Source organism: Physella acuta, unplaced genomic scaffold (genome assembly GCF_028476545.2).
Source record: "Physella acuta isolate Inbredline_101_S28 unplaced genomic scaffold, ASM2847654v3 ptg001672l, whole genome shotgun sequence".
Classification (NCBI taxonomy): domain Eukaryota; kingdom Metazoa; phylum Mollusca; class Gastropoda; family Physidae; genus Physella; species Physella acuta.
The window spans coordinates 73,951-82,118 of record NW_026733185.1 but is presented as its reverse complement, the minus strand read 5'-3'; the positions used below and the strand labels follow the sequence as shown (position 1 = coordinate 82,118).

Here is an 8,168-nt window from a genome sequence, read left to right as displayed (position 1 = left end):
AATTGTTGATATATTGGTGTGCTAAAAAGTCTACATAAAAGTCTAGATTTAGACTAGTTACTACAAGCTGTTTCTAACCTCATAATATATGTTTAAAATGAAACTATTTAATCATGGAAGAGTGTGGCGACACACTTTCTTAACAACTAGGCATGCTGCCCAGCTTCGCTTAGGCTTTCGAAAACATTGAGAATTTGAATGCTTAATTAATTCGCCCGAAGGTCGGTCTACGACCTCAAGAGTTATGAAGAGGTGTTTCCTCCGTGGACATTTTTTTTTCGATTTATAGCTCATATAAGGTACCGGTCAGTCGAGGTCAGTTTTTGACCCCCACATCGTAGACTTTTCGGCCAACCGGCCCCCCGTGTTCTGTCGCACCAAGGCAAGATCATGCCAAATTTGAAGCGCCTGCGGCGCCGGGAAGTGCCCTATCGGACACCCGACAATCTAAATCTAGATCTAGATTCCTAAAAGAATTTTTTTTTAAAGTTTAGCCCGAGCATAATAAAAAAAAAAAATACATTAACCAAGTTGACTTGCTGTTGTCTCGAACCCGCACCACCTGCGTGGTTTAATGTACACTAACATCTCCGCTATTTAAGCACCTGATAAAATACGGAGAATGAAACACGTATTTTAAAATCTTAACTTACGCGAATATGCCTATTCTTTCAAATTAATTTTTTATCCCAAATTAGCCAGTTCCAAACAAAGATTTTGTATAAAATAAAATAAGTCTTGAAATAGTTTTAGTCCTAATATAGAAATTTATTGATTTTAGAGAAGTTAGAGTCTAAATCTAGATCTTAGCGTCTACGTCTAGATCTAGTTATTGCGTAGATTTAGATTTAGATTTAGTCTAGATCTAGAATCTCTAGATCTAGAATCCAAATACATAAAATAAATTTTATGAGTTTAGGCCGGAAAAATTGTATTGTATACATTTCATAGTGTACGTAGATCTAAATCAAATTTGAATGAAATAGTTCATTTCTTTTCATTCTGAACACGGCATATGACGTCATTAGTTAATGTATAAGCAATAGTGACGTCACAGTTTTATGCGTTCTTTTTCACATATATTAATGCTTTTCCGGTTGCATAAATAATACTGTTTCTCTACATTCGAATACGCCTTTAATTTTTATTTTTCTTCTTTAACTAAAATTGTGGTTATACATTTAAAACATCTCACATATTATTTTCAACAAAAGTCCGTAAAAAGTTCTTCATATATCGCTGCCGATTCTGACGTGATGTCCGGCGAAAATATTTTGCGGACAGACAGAGAGAGAGAGAGAGAGATGTGCGAACGTGAGGATTTATATATTAGGATGGTACGTACATTTTAAAATTATATTTTGACACTTAAGATAAAATGAAGCGAGATTTATAAAAGCGAAACTCTTCTCTCCCCCCCCCCCCCCTTCATACTTTCCCCATTAAAATATAATCACAAAAGTAAGTAGGTCTCAAAAAATTGTTTTAAAAATTAGACCGTGTCATTGTTAAACAACATATCCGAAACAAATCGTTATTTTTGTTTGGGAGTGGCGTGGTTGGGTGGAAGAGCTTATGGTTGCTAGCCCGGAATTCACCTTCCAACCCTCGTTAGCTAGGGACAGCAACTTATCAAGGACAGAAAACTTCAAATCAAACAGGAGTGGAGCCCCATAAGGGGACAGGATTCCAAACTCTGGTTTCCTTTCAGCAGCTCCTACACCAAACGTTGGTATCAAAGCGTGTTGCTTAGCGTTCATTTGGGATTACAAGAAAAATAAGCAATCGGAAAACTGAAAAATGCGCATTATACAAACGAATAATGATAATACATTTGAATTATGTCATATTTCGTAGAAATATGTTTTATTATGCTACAATGTACATGTAGTAGCACTTTGTTAATGTCTATAAATGCTCAATTTAAGAAAACAAAAATGTCCTTGCGCACTTTTTTTGCGTGCTGTTTTCCGTTGCTGCATCTTTCCGGTCACCTTCCTTAGGACTATACCAGCAGAGGCGTTGAGATGGATCTCGATGCATGGGTCACCCATGATTCCTTTCACTAATTCCCTGGTAACCACCCCTAGAACTCCACTTGTCTATGTGCTTCTGTTGTATTGCGAGTGAAAATGTAGCGTATATTTTTGTTTATATGGGTCGTACCATTTTTGCGCACCAGTGGAAAATGTAAGACTGTCGTGCAGGAGTATTTTTATTGTATTTTTATTTTATTTTATTTTAAGCTCGCAGACCAACAAATATTAAAATGCAGATTAGATTTATATGCATTAGAAATAATTTAGCACAAAAACTTAGATGGGCTTGTAGTTCCCCCCCCCCCCCACCCCCTTCCAAAGATTTAGACCTACAATGCAGTTGAGAAGAATTGTCGTATTTTTTTCCACAAGATAATCACTGAGACCCGTGGGTAATTTTCTGCCAGACATTCCTTAGAGGTTTATGCGTAAAATAATTCTGGGAAACAACCAAAAGGTGTCACCGCATTGTAAACAGAGTTATCACGGAATGCAATGATCAAGTTTCATGGCGGACAAAAACAAAAGACACCGCCTGTCTACAGCTTATATTGGCCTAGCTAACATTGCCTGTTTGATAATAACATTTGGGTGTTATCTGAGTGACTGGGGGGGGGGGGGGTATTTTTCGGCTGTCAAGATTGATAAAGTAGTCTAGAAGTTCAAGGTCCATGAAACAATGGATGACTCATCTCGGAGAATTCTGGCGGCTCGTGTTCCACCTGTATTTTACCTGTTTGTTTTTCTTTGCTTTTTTTGTGCTGTTCTTGTTTTCACTACCTGTCGGATTTTAATGTTCATTTTCGGTTTAGATAGGACTTTATTTTGTGTGACTATTTTGTATAGTTGGTAGTGTCACCTATAAGTATAAGTATACTTCAACCCTCCCAAGGGGGGGGGACACCACCCATAGGGGGAGTGACACCAAAAATAAATACCTAATTGCAATTAGAAGTCTGCTATTTCAAGTTAGTTTAATTACTAATTAAATTAATTGACTTTATTAGTGACACGATCGGGGAGAGGGGGAGAGAGAAGCAGAGGCGTAGCGAGGGGGGGGGGGGGCGGGGGGGGACATATGTCCCCGGGCGCCGACCTTAGGGGGCGCCAAAATGGGTTGGAAAAATAAATTGAAAGCTTGAGGGGGGGTGTGCATATCGAAAGTTTGTCCCCAGGCGCCGGGAAGGGTCGCTACGCCTCTGGAGAGAAGTTGATACCACCTCGCCTATTGTTTCAGTACATCACATAGATCTAGCTGGCGGAGGAGGATATGACATCTTAAGTTCCCATACGGTGTAAATGCGGCTTCTTTTAGACATTTTTTCCCAGAGGGGCGAACTTAAAATTTGTGGGTAAAAAAAAAGAGGGGGGGGGGGGGCACTGGTTAAAGTATACATTTTCTTTAATATAATGTATGCTTTTTTATATCATTAACGGGGGGGGGGGGGGGTGATAGTGGACATGATCCTGGAGCACCGCCTCCATGGGGCGATACCTGAAAGAAACACCGGGTAATACACGACCGATAGATTGGCGCAAATCATAAAGATGGATTCATTTGTATCTTGACATGAAGGTCTATTTCTAATGTTCATACATGAGAAAGTTGGTTTTGGTGTGTGTGTGTGTGTATGTGTGATGGGGGCGGTGGACGTGCTCCAGCATTGCCCCCCCCCCCCCCCCCCCCCATCCGGAGAAATGCCTGACAGAAACACTGAAATGGAGTAGAGGTAGTCTGTTGTTTTTATCAATTTAGTTTCAGCGTTGCACCAGACAGTGTCGTCAGCCCCCCCTCCCTACTCTACCTCCACCTGTCCCAGGTCAGACTGTAAGCGGTACAATCTTGTGCCCATTGCCAAAATAAATATTCTATCAAACACAATTTTTTTTGGAGGTGCATTTTCAGTTCACTATACTTCTAGATTTGAGAATAATTGCGTATATGATGCAATATTTCCTTCTACCTCACTTTCTTGTTTACCTTTGATATGACCCCATTTGACCTATCTGTTCTATTTAAAAAAAAAAACACCCAACCAAATTCAGTAATTTGAATTCAACAACGCCATTCCTGCAGACCTCAGGAATTTAAAAAATGCTGCCACATAGACCGCTATTGTTTTGGTTGTACACAATGAAATAGGAAAGAACCAACGGAAGGGAAAGGGAAGGGGATGGCGACTTACGTTAACCGCAAGTCCGTTTCAAACTTGTAACCCCTCGGCGGACTAGTCCACTATAAATAAGCCGCGTCGATGTGTTTGAATGAATGGGAAGGCCCTTCCACGTACAGGGGGGTTTCAATTTTTGACTGAACGGGGTCAAACATACACACGTGGGAAACGCTGACAGAAAATAGCAGACATAGTGGGAAACTACTAGAGCGTGAAGGGAAGGGTGAGGGGAGGAACAGCCTAGATAAAAGGGGATTTTTTTTCTCTTTTTTTAAAAGCGCCGTGTTCAATATTTTACAGTAGTGGGACTATTTAAAAAAAAAAAAACTAGTCCTACCCCCACCCACCCGCTTAAACTCTTCCTCCCGCGTTGACACATTGTATTGGCGGCCACTCAACGTCGATGTTTTCAAAAGTGGACTAGCCTGGGGTATTTGGTACGGCCTATGGATTCTCCCAAAACGTGATAAGCATAGGGGGGTAAAACCGAAATCAGGACAACTTTTGGATAGCCTAGCTCGCGCACACTAAACAAGGCGGGCTTGAACTGTGCAAATATTTCAAAATGACAGATGTTATGTGGATATATTTTGACAATGGATAAATTCTAAAAAAAAATCTAGATCTAGAAATCTAGAATCTAGATCTAGTACTTTGTTGAACAATGTGTTTTCTTTGACATGGATTACAACTGTGGTTATTGTTGTGTTAACGGATGGAGTAATGTATGCAGTTCAACGTGACTAGTGTTAATGTTAATAATTTGTTATTTTTAGCATGATGGACTTGCCCTAGTTTTTAAATTAATGTCAATAATTATTTTAATTAGGCCTATTGCCTGAGTAGGCCTATTCATTTTACGCGCTAACTATCTAGAATCTAGAGAGATTCTGGATCTGGATCTAGATCTAGAATCTAGATTCCAATTCTAGACATCTAGATTCTAGATCTAGATCTAATCTAAATCTAGAATCTAGATTCTAGATCTAGATCTATTCTATAATCTATAGAGAATCTAGATCTAGAGATCTAGATCTAGATCTATAGATTAATTATTAGATCTAGATCTAGATTAATTAGATTCTCTAATAGCTTTTCTTGCCAGATCTAGATCTAGATCTAGACTAAATCTAAAATTAGGATCTAGAATCTAGACTCTAGATCTAGATTTTTGGTAATCTATCGTTTTGGGTACGTAAAATCGCCCGCGGCTATTAATGTACGAAAACGTTACCTCATTGTCAAGGCTTTAATAGAAGTTAATTGTCATATATTTGTGTCAAATATTATAGATAAATGAATAATAAACCTAAATCAATGGCTAAATATATCGATATAGGCCAGAAATTAACTTTAAACAGCAGTGTCTGAGAGCAAGATTTGCTATATAAACAGCAGCCATTTGTAAAATAGAGTGGCTTCCCCCTGAATCTGCGCTATAAGCTTATAAAAATAAAACTTAAACAAGATGGCTGCTATAGTAAATGAGCATGGTTGCATCTGTTGGAAACATCGTTAGCCTTCATTTATTACGGAAAAGTTTTAATGCAATTGTTTAAAAACGGGTACATAATGAAACAAGGAAACATTTTTGTATTTTAAAAAACATAAATCCTCCTCAAAATGTGAAATAATTATTAAAATTTAAGGAGTCACCTGTTTTTCACATTACTAGTCGCGGGCGATTTTACGTACCCAAAACGATAGATTACCAGATTTTTAGATCTAGAATCTAGACTAGTCTAGATCTTCTAATCTTCAGTCTAGATCAGCTAGAATAATCTAGATTTTTAGATCTAGATCTAGATCTAGAATTTTTATGTAGATTCTAGATCTAGAAAATACGCTTGCAGCAGGTTATCGTTGTCTACTTTGCAGGACCACGTCTAACTAGAATAAGAGTAGTAGAATAGTGAAGAATACTAAACTAGATTCTAGATCTGGGTGTAAGACTTAGAATTTCTAGATCTAGATCTAGAAGAGACATAGATCTAGATCTAGATCTAGACTCTATGTCTACCAGCTTGTGATTGTTGTACTGGTGGAGTAACAGATTAACTGCCAAAACTTAAGTTTTAAAATAACCTTTTAAAAATCTATTCCCCACTGCCACTAATGTCTGAAACCCTCTCCCGCTGAGTTCGATGTCATTAATTACCCCAACCCTCTCCCTATATTCATGATGTCAGCGAAAACTTGGATCAGTCTGATCAGGTTGTTATTGCTCGTTCTCCAATACACTGATTCTTAACTTATCCTTATAACAAAACGATAACTCGACTAGATCTAGATCTACATCTAGATCTAGATCTACCCTTAAGAATCTTTGAACTTGAAGCTTCAGGTAGATCTAGAATCTAGATCTAGAGTGTAGCTGTAAAATAGATTTTCTACTAGATCTAGATCTAGATCTATCCCAACTCCACAATGTGACGTCAGCGCAATTTAAAGGCACACACCACACTTCAAAGAAAAGAATGCCTTAAAAATACAAACCCATTAAATCCCCCTCCAGCACACCATAATATTTTGTCTTTAGAACCCATTCTTTCACCGTACCAGTCTATTGTTACCTACATACACGGATCTCAAAGCTGCCTCAATAACGACATTGACCTCCCCCTGTCGCCATTTAAAGGCCGTTGTTCTTAGATCTTTGTGTTTGCTTACACACTGTCGCGGTAGGGTTATACGACTTAGACAGAAATGACGCTGTAAGCAGATATATTGGGACATATCGAGTAGCTACATAATCTTAACCGCTTCACCATTATAACAAGTACCGTTTTATATTTTAGTAAACTTGTAATATTATATTTTGTTATACTGAAAGTTAGTCAGAGGGCGTGTGAGAATTAAGTGTTATCGTAAATTTTAAACAAAAAAAAAAAAGCAAAAAAAAAAAACAAACAAAAAAAACCCTGAAGCACCTTTAAAATAAACAGATAAAATATGGGGAGGGGGAGGTATAACATTTCTTCCTTCGGGTTAGAATGCTGAAAGATGTGTTGATAGGTCAGTTTAGCCTTTCTAAAGAACCTTCTTCTTAGACGTGTTGCAGGCGATACCATCACGATTTGAGGGCATTTGTTATTTCCATTTTACCAGTTCTTTTTTTTTTGTGCTTAATGTAATTCTTTGTGGAAGGGGGGGGGAGGATGGAAAGTCTACTTTTTTTTTTGTCTTGCCTACTGAACGCCGTATATTATTTTTTTTTTAAAGTAATTTCTAAGATTATCGTTTAGCCATATATTATTTTTTTTTGTATTTTCAAAGATTATCGGTAAGCCATATATTATATATTATTGTTTTTAGTAATTTCTAAGATTACCGGCAAGCCATATATTTCTTCTTTTTTTGGCGCTGTTACTTTAACCCTAGCTCTGTTCTCAGCTATAAATCCAAGACGTAATCTGAGCCCGGCTCTAATCCTAACCGCCTATACTGCCAGAAACAACCCTCTTGATGTTTAGTGTTCTGTCAGGATATCGTTGAACTGTTTATGTAAAAGATAGTGTGGCACGTCTTGTATATCCTTGTGTATAAATAAACTCAAGGCTTTACTCTGTGCCGCTCTGTCTTTACAATATTTTGTTGTTGTTGAACCAATGTGTTGAAACAACAATAACAATTTGATTCTAACACTGCTATTGTACTTTTACACATAGGGCAAACATATCACCAACAACCCAACGCATAGGCACACCTACACGATTTACCCCGTTCAGCTAAATGTTGCTTACATACAAACCTACGTGACCCAATTTTAAGTATACACACCAACACACACACCACAAAAAAAATGTTTTCCCTTTCGAGCTGTTTTCGTGTATAAAGACTTCCGGCTTCTTTCTAAGACACCCCGCCCCCACCCCCAACACCCCCTGTCTGAAATTCCATAGAAGGGACCGTGACCACATCCACCCTCCTTGTTTCGGCATTGTTATACCAGCTG

The 8,168-nt window shown here is 38.1% G+C and overlaps 1 protein-coding gene across 6 annotated transcripts in view; it reads left to right on the top strand.

Annotated features, from left to right (window-relative positions):
- Positions 1 to 4,857: 4,857 nt before the first annotated feature.
- The window catches only part of LOC131929766 (uncharacterized), a 49,715-nt gene continuing 46,404 nt past the window's right edge, over positions 4,858 to 8,168 (top strand). For 5 of the 6 annotated variants that reach the window (XM_059286132.1, XM_059286128.1, XM_059286127.1 and 2 more), the window contains exon 1: positions 4,858 to 4,938. The gene's annotated coding sequence lies outside the window, so the exon portion shown is untranslated. The remainder of the gene's footprint in view (positions 4,939 to 8,168) is intronic. The other variant, XM_059286131.1, reaches the window with a different exon arrangement.